The sequence below is a fragment of the Zea mays genome, chromosome 6 (genome assembly GCF_902167145.1).
Source record: "Zea mays cultivar B73 chromosome 6, Zm-B73-REFERENCE-NAM-5.0, whole genome shotgun sequence".
NCBI classification, from domain to species: Eukaryota; Viridiplantae; Streptophyta; class Magnoliopsida; order Poales; family Poaceae; genus Zea; species Zea mays.
The window spans coordinates 62634443-62650590 of record NC_050101.1 but is presented as its reverse complement, the minus strand read 5'-3'; the positions used below and the strand labels follow the sequence as shown (position 1 = coordinate 62650590).

At 42.4% G+C, this 16148-nt stretch overlaps 1 pseudogene across 1 annotated transcript; it reads left to right on the top strand.

Moving 5' to 3' along the window:
* The first annotated feature begins 638 nt into the window (after positions 1-638).
* On the top strand, positions 639-1939 carry LOC100381967 (uncharacterized; annotated as a pseudogene). The gene is made up of 2 exons (NR_157313.1): positions 639-1550; positions 1637-1939. The product of NR_157313.1 is annotated as an uncharacterized protein (transcript).
* The last annotated feature ends 14209 nt before the right edge of the window (positions 1940-16148 follow it).

The window sequence follows — 16148 nt, the reverse complement described above, 5'->3', positions numbered from 1 at the left end:
ATTTTTATCCAACTCGGCTTAAAATCTCTGTGTCCAATCTAAATTCGAAAATCAACATTGGCAATGATTTTGGTTAATCCAACTCGTTTTATTTCGATGTCGAATCCGAAGCCGATCAACCTCGATTCATTTTATTCTACTTGTGCACGAGAATTTAATTTCCAAGCAACACCCAAATAAGATGTATCGGTTCATTTTAATCAGTGTCCTCTCATTCATCCGTACATCAGTTCGCTCCATTCCCTGCGTCGGTCCCAGCCAACGAGTGAGCGCTGCACGAATCGGCTAACGGATGACCACTCCTCTCCAACCAATAAATTGCCCCCGTCTTAATATACAACTCATACAGGAGCTCTTGTCTCAGAGAAATCAAATAAAAAAATAATTAGCTCCTAAATAATCATCTCGTTTTCTCTTTAAATAATCAACCAGCGGCCACCATCTTCATGTTTCTTCTCCAGCCGACAGCACCAGTCTGCCACTGCCAGCCCCCGGCCAGTGGCTAGCCACCAAATTCTGCACCAATGGCTGCAGCCGGCCAGTAGATGGCTGCCGTCCATGGTGGCCAATGGGCTGCCAGCAGCTCCTGTTAAATCATCCAGACGCCAGCTTCTCACGCACGCCAGCAGGCATTCTTCTTCCCCCGTGCGCAGAGGCTCCCTGGCAGCCGCTCTCCTCAACTCCCTCAACGCCAGCCTCCTCTGCCCCATGTCCAGCGACCCCTCTCCTCCATGGCTGAGCACCCATGGGCCAGGCGCCCCTTCCCCATCAGATCCATGGCGCGATGTCCCTCTCCCCCATCCATGGTGTCTCCTCCCCTTCTCTCCATGGCCGGCGCCCCAAGCTCCAGCCACTCCTTCTCCCTAGCGCACCTCGCCAGCAGAAAATCTCCAAGTGCACGCGCCCAGGACAAGCCGCAAGCTCTCTGCTGCCATCTCTGTTCCCTAGCGCGCCCAGGCGAGCAGTGCGCCGTCGACCTGCTCCACTCCGACCATGGACGCCTAGGCCCGACCGGCGTCTCCCCCTGCTATCTCCTCCCCATGGCGCGACACATTAGCTCCATGGCCGTCCATGGCTCCTCCGCATTGCGCCCACACCCTGCTGCATCTTCTCCTCGGCCTCCTGTCTGCAACAGGTGGCGCTTGGTCTTGCTTGGCGCCCATCAAGGAGGCTGCAGATCTCAGCTCCATGGATGTTTCCCCAATCGCAGCAGGTGTCCAGATTTTCCCCATGGCGCCTAGTCCCTTGAGCTCGCCTTCAACCTCCGCAGCACCTCCTCGGCATCAGCCACCGTGCACCCCTGCTGCCCCCCCTTGACTGCGCGTGAGTGCTCTCCCACGTCGAGCCCCCTCCATCTGGTTTCAAGCTGCAGCAGCAGTCTCGGCATCGTCGCACAGCGAGCTCCACCGTCGATCTGCGCAGCCCCTATTCGGTTGTCGTTCTGCCTCCGTCGACCTCCTCCATGCACGTGCAACAGCAGCCGCTGCCCCTTCGCGTCGGGTGTGCCGACACGGATCTACGCAATCCCGACACGATGTTGTCAAACTCCGGTAAAACCCCATCGTCCTCGCTGCAACTTGTGTTTTTTTAGCGCTCCATGAAATGACCAAAACCATGCACTGTCATATTCTTGCAGCCCCTTGTCGTCGTCACGCCTCGCGCATCGCTCGTCGGCAAAGAGCCCAAACTGATGACATGCATGCGCAACTCCAATCGGATTTCGGCCAGGTTGTTCGCCTTGAGTGATTCGCGTTTTGTTTTATTTACGATTCAGTCAATGACGTGAATATGTGCGTGAAAATATAATTGTATGAATGAACGCGTGTAGAGAAGAAATTGAAGTAGAAAAGAACTCGGGTATTTTTATATTTTGATAAAAAAATATGCGATGCGTTGTTTGAAGAAAAACTAAATTACAAAATGCGGATTATATTTTGGGAAATGCATCGATATGTGTTTATGTGAAAAGTGTATTTGTTTTATGCAATGTGATGGGATCCATGATTATAAAGGGAGTATAATTATTGATATGACGAGTAGTTTAGACAATGCTAGTTGCATAGAGGATGAATTATTAAGACATGCGCGTCGGAGTTCATATATTAGTGGTCGCGCCACACTGATCGAAGTGTCTCGAGTGCACGCCACCATATGGTTGTACGCGAGACGGGGTTATGCGCATGACGAGTTTAGTAAAAATCCAGCGGTGTCACTTGTGTTAAGTTAAGGTTTATTTGCGCGTGGAAAGTAATAATGGGTTTAATACTTAGAACTCTTAGTCGATAGTAGAAATTATTTTGGCTCATATAGAGAGGTGGTGACATGCCAAAGTAGTCGTCGCTTTCTCTATATTATTAAGTCGAGTCGAGACAATGTGTATTATGCGTTTGTTAAATTATGCTTCACATATGGAGTATGATTGTGCTCACGATTTCGAGTAGACACTTCAAGTAAGTCAAGTAGATTTGAGATACAAGTGTGTAATGGAGTTAGTTGTTTTAGGATAATTATTTAAATACTCGGTTCGTATGATAAACATATATACGTTCATGATTTGGGAAGTAAATGCGTGGTGATTGCGATGTGGAGATTAGTGGTTTACGATTCGTATAAATTGGTCGATGTGCGAATATGCTCGTGAATCTGTGTGTTTATAAAAATGTTGTAGTGTATGTTGTGTCTCGGATTGCGATGATAATAGGCAAGCCGACGTGTATGTTATTTAGCGGCTATGTCGTTACTCTAGTTAGCCGAATTGTTAGATGACTTGGTTAAGCTCGTAATCACGGTGAATTGCTCGTTGTGGTCTAAATGTGTATGGTTATGATCGCGGATGAAAAGTAGTAGTGTTCATGTGAGGTCTAAGTTAAAATTCAAATTGGTGTGTGAAGGGCGCACCGATACACGTATATGTACCGGGTCCGATTATTGTGGTGGAGGTGTTTGTTAATTGTGTGTGGTGATTCTAGCGTACAAAATAACTCGGATAAAAATTGGTAAGTTGACTTGTTGGTTCTCACTTGGTTATTTTAACTCTAACAAATGTCAAAGTGTTAGAATGGTTCAAGTCTCTAGAACGCGCCAATTCTTAAAGTAAATAGGAGCTGAAATTATTAGTTGTTGTTTTGGACTGCACGCAGTGATTTCCCTGTGTTGTATGTTTGATGAACTAAATTGTATTTTCTGTAGATATGTGCTATAGAAAAGGGGTAGATAACTTTATTATCTTGCTGGTGTTAAAATTTGACAGCCATAAGTCTGATCGTTTAGGAGTTATGCTTTTCACAAATTCAGTAACTAAATCTGCCCAAATTCTGTACAGATTTCAGAAACTGCATCGTTTGCCTAATTTAATGTTATAATCTGTTCATGGTCGTTATAAGAAAGTTATAGATGCTTTTCTTATCTTGGTTGTGTTAAAATTTCACAACCATAGGCCTGACAGTTTAAGAGTTATGAATTTTACAAACTAGTTGTTGTGTTCTGTCCACTGTCAGAACAGATTTTGAAAACTGTAAGGTTTGATTTGATTAAACCTGGAATCACTTCTTGGTGATTATAAAAATATGTAGTGCTTTTGCCAAGCTTTCCAAAAAGTCTTGGATCACTCTTTTTGGTGATCTAAAGATTAAGTTATGGATGTTTAAAGTCTGAAGACTGAATCTGTCCAATTCTGGACAGCAAAGCCTTCTAGTGTCTTTTGTCCTTAGTTAAATATTGAATCACCTTGAGATGTTTATAAATGATATGTAGACAATTTTATTACCTTTCCAGAAAGTCTAGGATCAATTTGTTTGGATGTCTGAACCTGTAGTTATGAATTTTTGAAGTCGCAAATCTGAATCTGTCCAACCTGGACAGACCTGTTATTTTTGCACAGTTCGACTTTGCTAAGAGTCTAATCATATTGAGATGATAATACCAAAGTTGTAGAGCGTTTCCCAAGATTTCCAAAAAGTATTTGTTCACTATTTTTGGATAAATATTTGAAGAGTTACGACTGAAACAAGTAAATGTTGTGCTGCTATCCTAATCTTGTTGATTGTGGTTGATTGCTCTACTCTCTTGTCTTGCTTGAGTATGATTGATAGTGTTATCTCATAATCCCTATATTAGTAGATTATATAATTAGAGATATACAAGTAACTAGTGCAGTAGTAAATTAAATGGTTGACGTCTAGTAAGAAATTAGCTTCGATCAACGTCAATTTAGCAGGTATCACTATATAGACGGAAAACAAAATTAATGAGATGTTACCATTTCTAATAATTGTGCTGCTAATCTGAGTATTAATAAATAACCAATCTCAATAGATTAGTATAATAAGCAGTGTGATTAGGCTATCACTTTCTTGTGTGCCCTTAGATGTATGCTTGCATTAGAGTATTGCGAACAATTGTAAAACCCGATTAAGTAACTATTCCTTTTTAACTAAGTCAGTCTATGTGTAAGTCATCGTAAATTATGTGTACTTAACTAGTTTAATCATAAGTAGCCAATAAACGATTAAAGTGAACAGGGTAAATGTTGTACTCGTGATGTCGTGTTTGTGTGGGTCAAATATAGGAAATGTTCGTCGTCTTTCCAGTAATGTTGACTTGTTGTGCCTAATGACGTATAGATAACTAGCGCTTGCGTACAGTTGTCGCGGTGTCTTCTCATTTAATGTTTAGTTTGCCACTGTGTCTTTGTATGTCTTGTGTTACTTTCATTATATTCATACATATGCATCTTGCATCTCATTTAGGACCGAGAGATGATGATCGAGCAAGTGATGTGGTGCCAACCACAAGATGCAGTTGGTGGACGACCTGAAGAATGATGGACTTAACCAGTGGATGCTCGCCAAGCGAGTACCTCCCCCAGCAAACACTATCTAAGTGTTAAATTAAAGGCAAGCCCCGGTTATATGCATAACCGTTTATATATGCTATTTTACTACACTTAATGTTTGTAGGCTTGTACCGTGCACTTAAGTGTAGGAGTTGCCTGAAACCCTAGTTGCATGAACTCAGGATTCCTTTTGAGATGGATACTAGTATGCTAGGTCGAGTAGCTGTTATGCTAAATCAGGATCTCGGTAGAAGTCGAGTGATTTTTCTAGCACTCGCGCGAGGTCAGGAATTGGTTGTATCCATTTTGATAACAGAATGATGATGGTCTGTGGACACGGATCCATGGGGATGTGTTGTCTATGAGACAAAATTGGAATAAGGATTAACGTGCGGATACCTGTGTCAAGCGTTTGAATGTACTAAACACATGTCGGGAAAAATGGTAACCGATAAACCTAGTACCTGAGTGAAGCCGGGTGCGGACTTTATCCCTCACGCAACCTGAGACTGAGTCTCCCATTCTAGATATGGTGGGTACAAGTGCGGCCACTGCACGGCGGCGGTCGGGGTCAGTGGAGCATTGTATGCCAAGGCGGTGAGGCCTGGACGCGAACAGGGAATCGATGGGGACGGTTGACATGTGTGGGGACGGAGTGCCCTGACATGTCGTGTGTTTAGGTTTACCTTGCAAGGATAAAACTCGATTCGAATCGTCTGCTTCTCGCAGCTAATGAGACTGCTTGATCCATTGTACTGCATTGAGTAATAAGTGGAAATGAGATGACTGGAAAAAGATGTTGATTGATATAATGTTTGATACCATGTATGAATAGATAGGTTCTCATCTAGTCTAAATTATTATTCTAGAACTTGAAAAGCTAAAACTTGTTTTTAGACTCAGCTAGTGCTTTTGGCAAACCAAGCCCCTCAGCCAAACAGCTGCATGTCTAGAGGTAGAGGAGTAAACTCCTCACACCGGGTAAGTCTAGCTGAGTATTAGTATACTCAGCCTTGCTTGTGGCATAATTTTTGCAGGTACCTCCTTGATTTGGTTGATGGTGTGACTTGGCCTCCATCCCTGCCACCGGGATAGACGGTCGAGTGGGTTACTGCTTCCGCAAGAGAGGACCAGGAGGAGTAGCGTGGCCAGGCTTCACCATGATACTCGGTTTTCTCCGTTAGTTATTTCCGCTACACTAAAAACTATTGTTACTGCTTTTGAAACTTCGATAATGTAATCACTATTAATACTTCTTAAATTTGTGGTATTATGCTTTATTGTATTTCTCTGTGCCTCACCTTCGAGTGAGCTAGTGGTATTCGATCCTGGATAAGTGGCTTTATCGGACTAGATCCGAGGGACTGACGGGTTATTCCGATTTAAGTGCGTCGTTGCCTCTAAGGCGAGACTTGGGCACTTACGCTGGAATAATTCGAGCGGTTCCACCACAGCTGGTATCAGAGCGAATACCATTACAGAGAAGTCAATAAGTCATGATTACCAACCTTTTCTAAAGTAAAACTTGCATAGAAACCAATGTTGGATAGATCGTCAGGACGATAAGGTTAGACATAGGACGTGAAGCCTTAGGAAATAGATGGGTAGCTAGGTGGCTATTTATTTAGGCCATAAAGGTTACTACTACTATTAATAAGGATGTTGTAGAAGCACCCGAAAAAGTAGTTAGGTCTGAGAAGACGACTAGAATGAGCATGCATCATGATTGTCGCATCATTGTTTCTTGTGCACCAACATGCTTCCCTCACCCTTATTCCAATAATAAGAACTTGTGAATAATGTGATGTACTGCTATATTAGAAATGCTTTACCTCATGTCAGATTGATAAGTCTTGTTAGGTCGTGCTATGTGTTTATCTTGTCTTGCTATCTAGGTGGTATTGTAATTGTTCAACCCTTTTTACAAAAAAAATGTTGTCTGTTTTGTTCATAAAAAGACCCCAATCCAAACAACCTTGAGTTTAGCAAGTGAAACCTCTTAAAAAATCATGATGGTGTTCGTGTTTTCTGGCCCTCGTGTAACACCCTTGAATTTACACCTGCACAGCTTATAGAACCCCATAGCTGGACCGCTAGTTCAACCTAAAGCTTCCTTGTGAACTTGTTTATGTTAAAAAAATAATAAAACTTTGGTTGGTGTCTGTTGCGCAAAACAATATCCAGTCCCAAATTCTTCTTGGAAGCCTTGTCCAAAATCCTCATTAAATTCTCTTCTGCTCAACCTAGAAGCCATCTAGGTTGATGACTTCTCTTTTCACCTGGATCTGGTAATATTTTACTTGTGAATCATGTTGTGACTTTATCATCCGAATCTCTGGATCATTCATCGAGATCTACCCTGTCATCTTGTTATCTTTTATAACCCACTCTCAAGTATTAAATATGGATCAGTCTAATATCTCATTATGATCGTTCTCATACTCTTCTCTGAGGATCATGACGTTGTTTTATCGATTCTATCTCTAAGCGGTGTATCCATTTGGTTCAATGGATTTTTGCTATTGTCTTTAGTTCTCTTATGTCTCTAAAAGATTATCGATCTTGATCTCATGGTTGGTTCCTCCTCATATCAAATATCATACTAGTCTCTTGCCTGATAATCTCCATGTTGATCATAAAATAGTTCTCTGAGTTGAAGAAAATTCTCATGTGATGCTCTTTTGCCAACAATCTCTGCTTCAACTCCAGTCACATTCTTATTTTCTAAGCCATACTCTCATGGGCTCCATCTATCTGTGCTATGTGGATTTCTTATTGGTTACGTTGGTAATGGTGTTATGACTAACGACCGATGGTGCCGCAACGAAACCGAGAACCTACTATGGTGCACACATGGTTGAGCTGCTCGGCACGCGCAGGTATCACGGTTAATAATCGTGATCCATTATGGAACTACACTGATGTGCTGTGTTTGGTGAACATTCTCTCAAAGTGGTCGTGGCATTTTGTCTCAATGTGTCACGGTATTCGGTCCAAATCTATCTTCAGTATCTTTTCAGATACCCTCTCATGAATTTGCATCTATCTTCAGTCTAGGAGTTACATGCTTCTCCACCCTTAAAGATCCTCATTCGAATCTCGGGACGAGATTCCTTTAAGGGGGGAAGGCTGTGACACCCCAGGTGTCTATTTCGTGTTATGTCGGGAGATTTGTCCTAATCTCGGACGCTCAGTGAAATTTTCTATTTCTCGATCATGTTTATCTCCATTTATCAAGTTACTTGTGAAGGTTTCACCGATTTCTGATTTTATTCAATCTCTAGAAAGGCCGAATTTGGAGCCTGTTAAAACTTTTCTTCTCGACGCGAATGCAAACTTGATAATCAATCTCGATTTATAAATCTCGTCTAAAGCTCAATTAATCAAACGCTTGACAGTTGCTAGACGATCTATGTCCGAATCCAATTTCTCGATGTTCGATCTATGTCCAAAAATTAATCTAAGTCCGTATTCTCAAGCGGAATCTCCAATGTGTCGTTCTCTAATAAATTTTTATCCAACTCGGCTTAAAATCTCTGTGTCCAATCTAAATTCGAAAATCAACATTGGCAATGATTTTGGTTAATCCAACTCGTTTTATTTCGATGCCGAATCCGAAGCCGATCAACCTCGATTCATTTTATTCTACTTGTGCACGAGAATTTAATTTCCAAGCGACACCCAAATAAGATGTATCAGTTCATTTTAATCAGTGGCCTCTCATTCATCCGTATGTCAGTTCGCTCCATTCCCTGCGTCGGTCCCAGCCAACGAGTGAGCGCTGCGCGAATCGGCTAACGGATGACCACTCCTCTCCAACCAATAAATTGCCCCCGTCTTAATATACAACTCATACAAGAGCTCTTGTCTCAGAGAAATCAAATAAAAAAATAATTAGCTCCTAAACAATCATCTCGTTTTCTCTTTAAATAATCAACCAGCGGCCACCATCTTCATGTCTTCTTCTCCAGCCGACAGCACCAGTCTGCCACTGCCAGCCCCCGGCCAGTGGTTGGCCACAAAATTCTGCACCAATGGCTGCAGCCGGCCAGTAGATTGCTGTCGTCCATGGTGGCCAATGGGCTGCCAGCAGCTCCTGTTAAATCATCCAGACGCCAGCTTCTCACGCACGCCAGCAGGCATTCTTCTTCCCCCGTGCGCAGAGGCTCCCTGGCAGCCGCTCTCCTCAACTCCCTCAACGCCAGCCTCCTCTGCCCCATGTCCGACGACCCCTCTCCTCCATGGCTGAGCACCCATGGCGCAGGCGCCCCTTCCCCATCAGATCCATGGCGCGATGTCCCTCTCCCCCATCCATGGTGTCTCCTCCCCTTCTCTCTATGGTCGGCAACCCAAGCTCCAGCCGCTCCTTCTCCCTAGCGCACCTCGCCAGCAGAAAATCTCCAAGTGCACGCGCCCAGGACAAGCCGCAAGCTCTCTGCTGCCATCTCTGTTCCCTAGTGCGCCCAGGCGAGCAGTGCGCCGTCGACCTGCTCCACTCCGACCATGGACGCCTAGGCCCGACCGGCGTCTCCCCTGCTATCTCCTCCCCATGGCGCGACACATCAGCTCCATGGCCGTCCATGGCTCCTCCGCGTTGCGCCCACACCCTGCTGCATCTTCTCCTCGGCCTCCTGTCTGCAACAGGTGGCGCTTGGTCTTGCTTGGCGCCCATCAAGGAGGCTGCAGATCTCAGCTCCATGGATGTTTCCCCAATCGCAGTAGGTGTCCAGATTTTCCCCATGGCGCCTAGTCCCTTGAGCTCGCCTTCAACCTCCGCAGCACCTCCTCGGCATCAGCCACCGCGCACCCCTGCTGCCCCCCCTTGACTGCGCGCGAGTGCTCTCCCACGTCGAGCCCCCTCCATCTGGTTTCAGGCTGCAGCAGCAGTCTCGGCATCGTCGCGCAGCGAGCTCCACCGCCGATCTGCGCAGCCCCTATTAGGTTGTCGTTCTGCCTCCGTCGACCTCCTCCATGCACGTGCAACAGCAGCCGCTGCCCCTTCGCGTCGGGTGTGCCGACACGGATCTACGCAATCCCGACACGATGTTGTCAAACTCCGGTAAAACCCCATCGTCCTCGCTGCAACTTGTGTTTTTTTAGCGCTCCATGAAATGACCAAAACCATGCACTGTCATATTCTTGCAGCCCCTTGTCGTCGTCACGCCTCGCGCATCGCTCGTCGGCAAAGAGCCCAAACTGATGACATGCATGCGCAACTCCAATCGGATTTCGGCCAGGTTGTTCGCCTTGAGTGATTCGCGTTTTGTTTTATTTACGATTCAGTCAATGACGTGAATATGTGCGTGAAAATATAATTGTATGAATGAACGCGTGTAGAGAAGAAACTGAAGTAGAAAAGAACTCGGGTATTTTTATATTTTGATAAAAAAATATGCGATGCGTAGTTTGAAGAAAAACTAAATTACAAAATTCGGATTATATTTTGGGAAATGCATCGATATGTGTTTATGTGAAAAGTGTATTTGTTTTATGCAATGTGATGGGATTCATGATTATAAAGGGAGTATAATTATTGATGTGACGAGTAGTTTAGACAATGCTAGTTGCATAGAGGATGAATTATTAAGACATGCGCGTCGGAGTTCATATATTAGTGGTCGCGCCACACTGATCGAAGTGTCTCGAGTGCACGCCACCATATGGTTGTACGCGAGACGGGGTTATGCGCATGACGAGTTTAGTAAAAATCCAGCGGTGTCACTTGTGTTAAGTTAAGGTTTATTTGCGCGTGGAAAGTAATAATGGGTTTAATACTTAGAACTCTTAGTCGATAGTAGAAATTATTTTGGCTCATATAGAGAGGTGGTGACATGCCAAAGTAGTCGTCGCTTTCTCTATATTATTAAGTCGAGTCGAGACAATGTGTATTATGCGTTTGTTAAATTATGCTTCACATATGGAGTATGATTGTGCTCACGATTTCGAGTAGACACTTCAAGTAAGTCAAGTAGATTTGAGATACAAGTGTGTAATGGAGTTAGTTGTTTTAGGATAATTATTGAAATACTCGGTTCGTATGATAAACATATATACGTTCATGATTTGGGAAGTAAATGCGTGGTGATTGCGATGTGGAGATTAGTGGTTTACGATTCGTATAAATTGGTCGATGTGCGAATATACTCGTGAATCTGTGTGTTTATAAAAATGTTGTAGTGTATGTTGTGTCTCGGATTGCGATGATAATAGGCAAGCCGACGTGTATGTTATTTAGCGGCTATGTCGTTACTCTAGTTAGCCGAATTGTTAGATGACTTGGTTAAGCTCGTAATCACGGTGAATTGCTCGTTGTGGTCTAAATGTGTATGGTTATGATCGCGGATAAAAAGTAGTAGTGTTTCATGTGAGGTCTAAGTTAAAATGCAAATTGGTGTGTGAAGGGCGCACCGATACACGTATATGTACCGGGTCCGATTATTGTGGTGGAGGTGTTTGTTAATTGTGTGTGGTGATTCTAGCGTACAAAAGAACTCGGATAAAAATTGGTAAGTTGACTTGTTGGTTCTCACTTGGTTATTTTAACTCTAACAAATGTCAAAGTGTTAGAATGGTTCAAGTCTCTAGAACGCGCCAATTCTTAAAGTAAATAGGAGCTGAAATTATTAGTTGCTGTTTTGGACTGCACGCAGTGATTTCCCTGTGTTGTATGTTTGATGAACTAAATTGTATTTTCTGTAGATATGTGCTATAGAAAAGGGGTAGATAACTTTATTATCTTGCTGGTGTTAAAATTTGACAGCCATAAGTCTGATTGTTTAGGAGTTATGCTTTTCACAAATTCAGTAACTAAATCTGCCCAAATTCTGTACAGATTTCAGAAACTGCATTGTTTGCCTAATTTAATGTTATAATCTGTTCATGGTCGTTATAAGAAAGTCATAGATGCTTTTCTTATCTTGGTTGTGTTAAAATTTCACAACCATAGGCCTGACAGTTTAAGAGTTATGAATTTTACAAACTAGTTGTTGTGTTCTGTCCACTGTCAGAATAGATTTTGAAAACTGTAAGGTTTGATTTGATTAAACCTGGAATCACTTCTTGGTGATTATAAAAATATGTAGTGCTTTTGCCAAGCTTTCCAAAAAGTCTTGGATCACTCTTTTTGGTGATCTGAAGCTTAAGTTATGGATGCTTAAATTCTGAAGACTGAATCTGTCCAATTCTGGACAGCAAAACCTTCTAGTGTCTTTTGTCCTTAGTTAAATATTGAATCACCTTGAGATGTTTATAAATGATATGTAGACAATTTTATTACCTTTTCAGAAAGTCTAGGATCAATTTGTTTGGATGTCTGAACCTGTAGTTATGAATTTTTGAAGTCGCAAGTCTGAATCTGTCCAACCTGGACAGACCTGTTATTTTTGCACAGTTCGACTTTGCTAAGAGTCTAATCATATTGAGATGATAATACCAAAGTTGTAGAGAGTTTCCCAAGCTTTCCAAAAAGTATTTGTCCACTATTTTTAGATAAATATTTGAAGAGTTACGACTGAAACAAGTAAATGTTGTGCTGCTGTCCTAATCTTGTTGATTGTGGTTGATTGCTCTACTCTCTTGTCTTGCTTGAGTATGATTGATAGTGTTATCTCATAATCCCTATATTAGTAGAATATATAATTAGAGATATACAAGTAACTAGTGCAGTAGTAAATTAAATGGTTGACGTCTAGTAAGAAATTAGCTTCGATCAACGTCAATTTAGCAGGTATCATTATATGGACCAAAAACAAAATTAATGAGATGTTACCATTTCTAATAATTGTGCTGCTAATCTGAGTATTAATAAATAACCAATCTCAATTAATTAGTATAATAAGCAGTGTGATTAGGCTATCACTTTCTTGTGTGCCCTTAGATGTATGCTTGCATTAGAGTATTGCGAACAATTGTAAAACCCGATTAAGTAACTATTCCTTTTTAACTAAGTCAGTCTATGTGTAAGTCATCGTAAATTATGTGTACTTAACTAGTTTAATCATAAGTAGCCAATAAACGATTAAAGTGAACAGGGTAAATGTTGTACTCGTGATGTCGTGTTTGTGTGGGTCAAATATAGGAAATGTTCGTCGTCTTTCCAGTAATGTTGACTTGTTGTGCCCAATGACGTATAGATAACTAGCGCTTGCGTACAGTTGTCGCGGTGTCTTCTCATTTAATGTTTAGTTTGCCACTGTGTCTTTGTATGTCTTGTGTTACTTTCATTATATTTATACATATGCATCTTGCATCTCATTTAGGACCGAGAGATGATGATCGAGCAAGTGATGTGGTGCCAACCATAAGATGCAGTTGGTGGACGACCTGAAGAATGATGGACTTAACCAGTGGATGCTCGCCAAGCGAGTACCTCCCCCAGCAAACACTATCTAAGTGTTAAATTAAATGCAAGCCCCGGTTATATGCATAACCGTTTATATATGCTATTTTACTACACTTAATGTTTGTAGGCTTGTACCGTGCACTTAATGTTTGTAGGTGATCCAACGTGGACGTCCAAGGAAGCAGCAGAGAAGGAGCCCGCTCCAACACCCTCGGGGGCTGGGTCGTTACTAGCACCACCCTCGGGGGGTGGGCCCCCCGCAGCAGCCATCTCTAAGGCTGGAGATTCCTCGGCCACGTCCATAGGAACTGGGTGACTCAGATCAGCGTTTTCGCAAGGAAGACCGCCTTCTAAGGTCGACGACGCACGACATACCACCTAGGTTACCTCTTGCCCAGCAGAATCATGCTGCATAAGACCACCATTTGGGACCTCTGAACATATGGTTGGAATGTCAGCCTCAGGAGGCTCTGCTAGAATATCTTCGGGGATGACCTCTTCCAGTGCTTGATCAAATTCTTATATTGATAGCCCTTGAAGGCTGACGAGTGCTGACAAGGCTTGGGAGGGAATGTCGCTGCCCCCGTCGCTACCTCTATAGTGACGGCTATTCTTGCGAATTAACGGAATCTCTTCTTCTTCCTCATCAAACACACCGCCAGCAGTCTGAGCATCATCACAACCTTCAGCATTGTCCTCAAGGATGGCGCTCGCCTGTCACACCCGGGTTTCGGGCCACCAAGACCCGGGCGCAAACATAATCACCAGGTGTGCTAGGACCAAGTCTCACACATATGATGAATCATGGCACAGGATCGAATGTCACATCTTTACTATATAATAGGAGTTTGTACAAAATAAATAATTACATTATAAGGAGACAACGGTCCAGCAACCCAAAGTTGACTGAGAGATGATGGCCTAGACCTCTCACGAACTCGTCACAACATCCTCCAAGCGCCTCATCATGTGGTACCTGTTCTTGACCTGTGGGAGGTGGTGTGAGACAGCAAGAGTGAGCTCACATACGTTCATAGCTCAACAAGTTGTGGGGAATAATGTGCATGAACTCGCCAAAGGTGGGAGCTCATGAAGTGTAAGGCTTACCAAAGAGGATGGTTAGAGCTGAGCATTGCTTTTAAAGTTGGTCAAAATTTTATTAGCAATTACTAAGTATAAGTAAATACCAAACCCAATTAAGTAGTAGAACAGAAGTAACAACATCACCTGCGATGCAATGCATATGACAAATTGAATTTTGTTCCATAAATTAATCATGTGAGTGTCCGAGCTGCTCATGACCGTGAGCACGGCTAGTATACCGGTTTTACACTCTGCAGAGGTTGCGCATCTTTACCCACAAGTCATGTTACCCATCTGCCAAAAGACGACCAATCCCATACACCTCTACCAAGGAAGCGAGACAGGGTAACACTACGAGGCCTTTACAAAGTTCCACTAGCTTCAGAAAACCCGCTACAATTTCTAGGAAGCTCCAATGCAGGGATCCCTCGCCTGACCGCTATCGCAGCAAAATCAACCCAAGGACCTCCCCACACTGACCACTCCCCTACTGCCCTTGCCCCTTTCGGGTAAGGTAGTCCTCCACTAGCTTTCCTAATTAGTCAGCCAAGGGCGTCCCATACCACCATTGTCGTAGCACTGTTTTCCCGGGTGGTTCTCCATGTTCCAATTAACATAATGATCTTAACATGAATAGTAAATAACAATTGATAACAAAATATAATCATGAATAATATGCATCTCTATACCCAAAAACACATAAAGCAATAGCAGGTACTACCCAAGAATTCAGTGGTAAACAAGGTATAAAGATAGTCAAATTAGGGTAACCTGTCGGGTCCCATCGAAATTAACCTATGCAGATCATTATGATTAATCAGAACATGACTGGGTAAAAAGAAGTGATCAAGGGCACAACTTGCCTAGGACTTGAGATTCCAGGTACCAGGATGATCATCAGGTGACTCGAAACCTCGCTCTAGTCGTAGCAATACAAACAAACATAGTATAGACAAAATTGACATCACACCAAAAATAAGAACAAACTGTATAATAATGATCTACGCGTCGCTACGAGATCGTGGGTTTGAGAATTACTAAAATCGGAGTTACGAAAAAGGAGTTATGATTTTATAGAAGATATATGTGATTAAAATATCAACCTATATTATAAATTGGTTAATATAACTCATATAAGAGGTTATTCCATAAATAATTATCTCAACTTTAATTTAAGTCATTATTTGATTAAATATTATCTAGTTAAATTATAACCATAAAATTAGAATACTTATATTAATATTAAAGAAGTTAATCCAATAGACATAGATTAACCCAATTATAAAAGTACGGGATATCATATAATAAATGTTGCTACTGTGTAGTAGATATTTATACGAAGCTAACGCAACTGGAACGAGTCAAATCGGATTTAAAATGGGAAGTATGAATTTCTGAAGTTTTTATGTATTTGATACAAGATTAATTAAGAAATAAATTTTAAAGTGGCTTTCATGTCAAATCAAAGATACTATGTGATAAACAATAATATTATAGAACTATAGAAATTGGAATGGACTCATTTGGATTTAATATGTATTTTCTATGGATTAAACAAGTTCTAGGATTATTTTTACACATAAAAAATTTCATTTCTTAAATAGATTTTCTGCTTAACTCTCTGTTTGTATCGCGCGCATAAAAACAAAGGAATGCAGGGTCTATTTCATAAACATTCCTAAGACTCAGGACTCAGCTATGTGGACCGCGAGTTTATTAACAGATTTTCCAGGGGCTCGCATGCAATTGCGTCAGGCCGAAGGGGTACCAGCGCAACAGGGCCATTGGATCCTGATCCCACGGTGAAGGGATACCGTTTATCCCTAGATGCCCGATCTAAAACGGAGGGGCACGATTAGATCACACATCCAGTGAATCGATACGTTATGT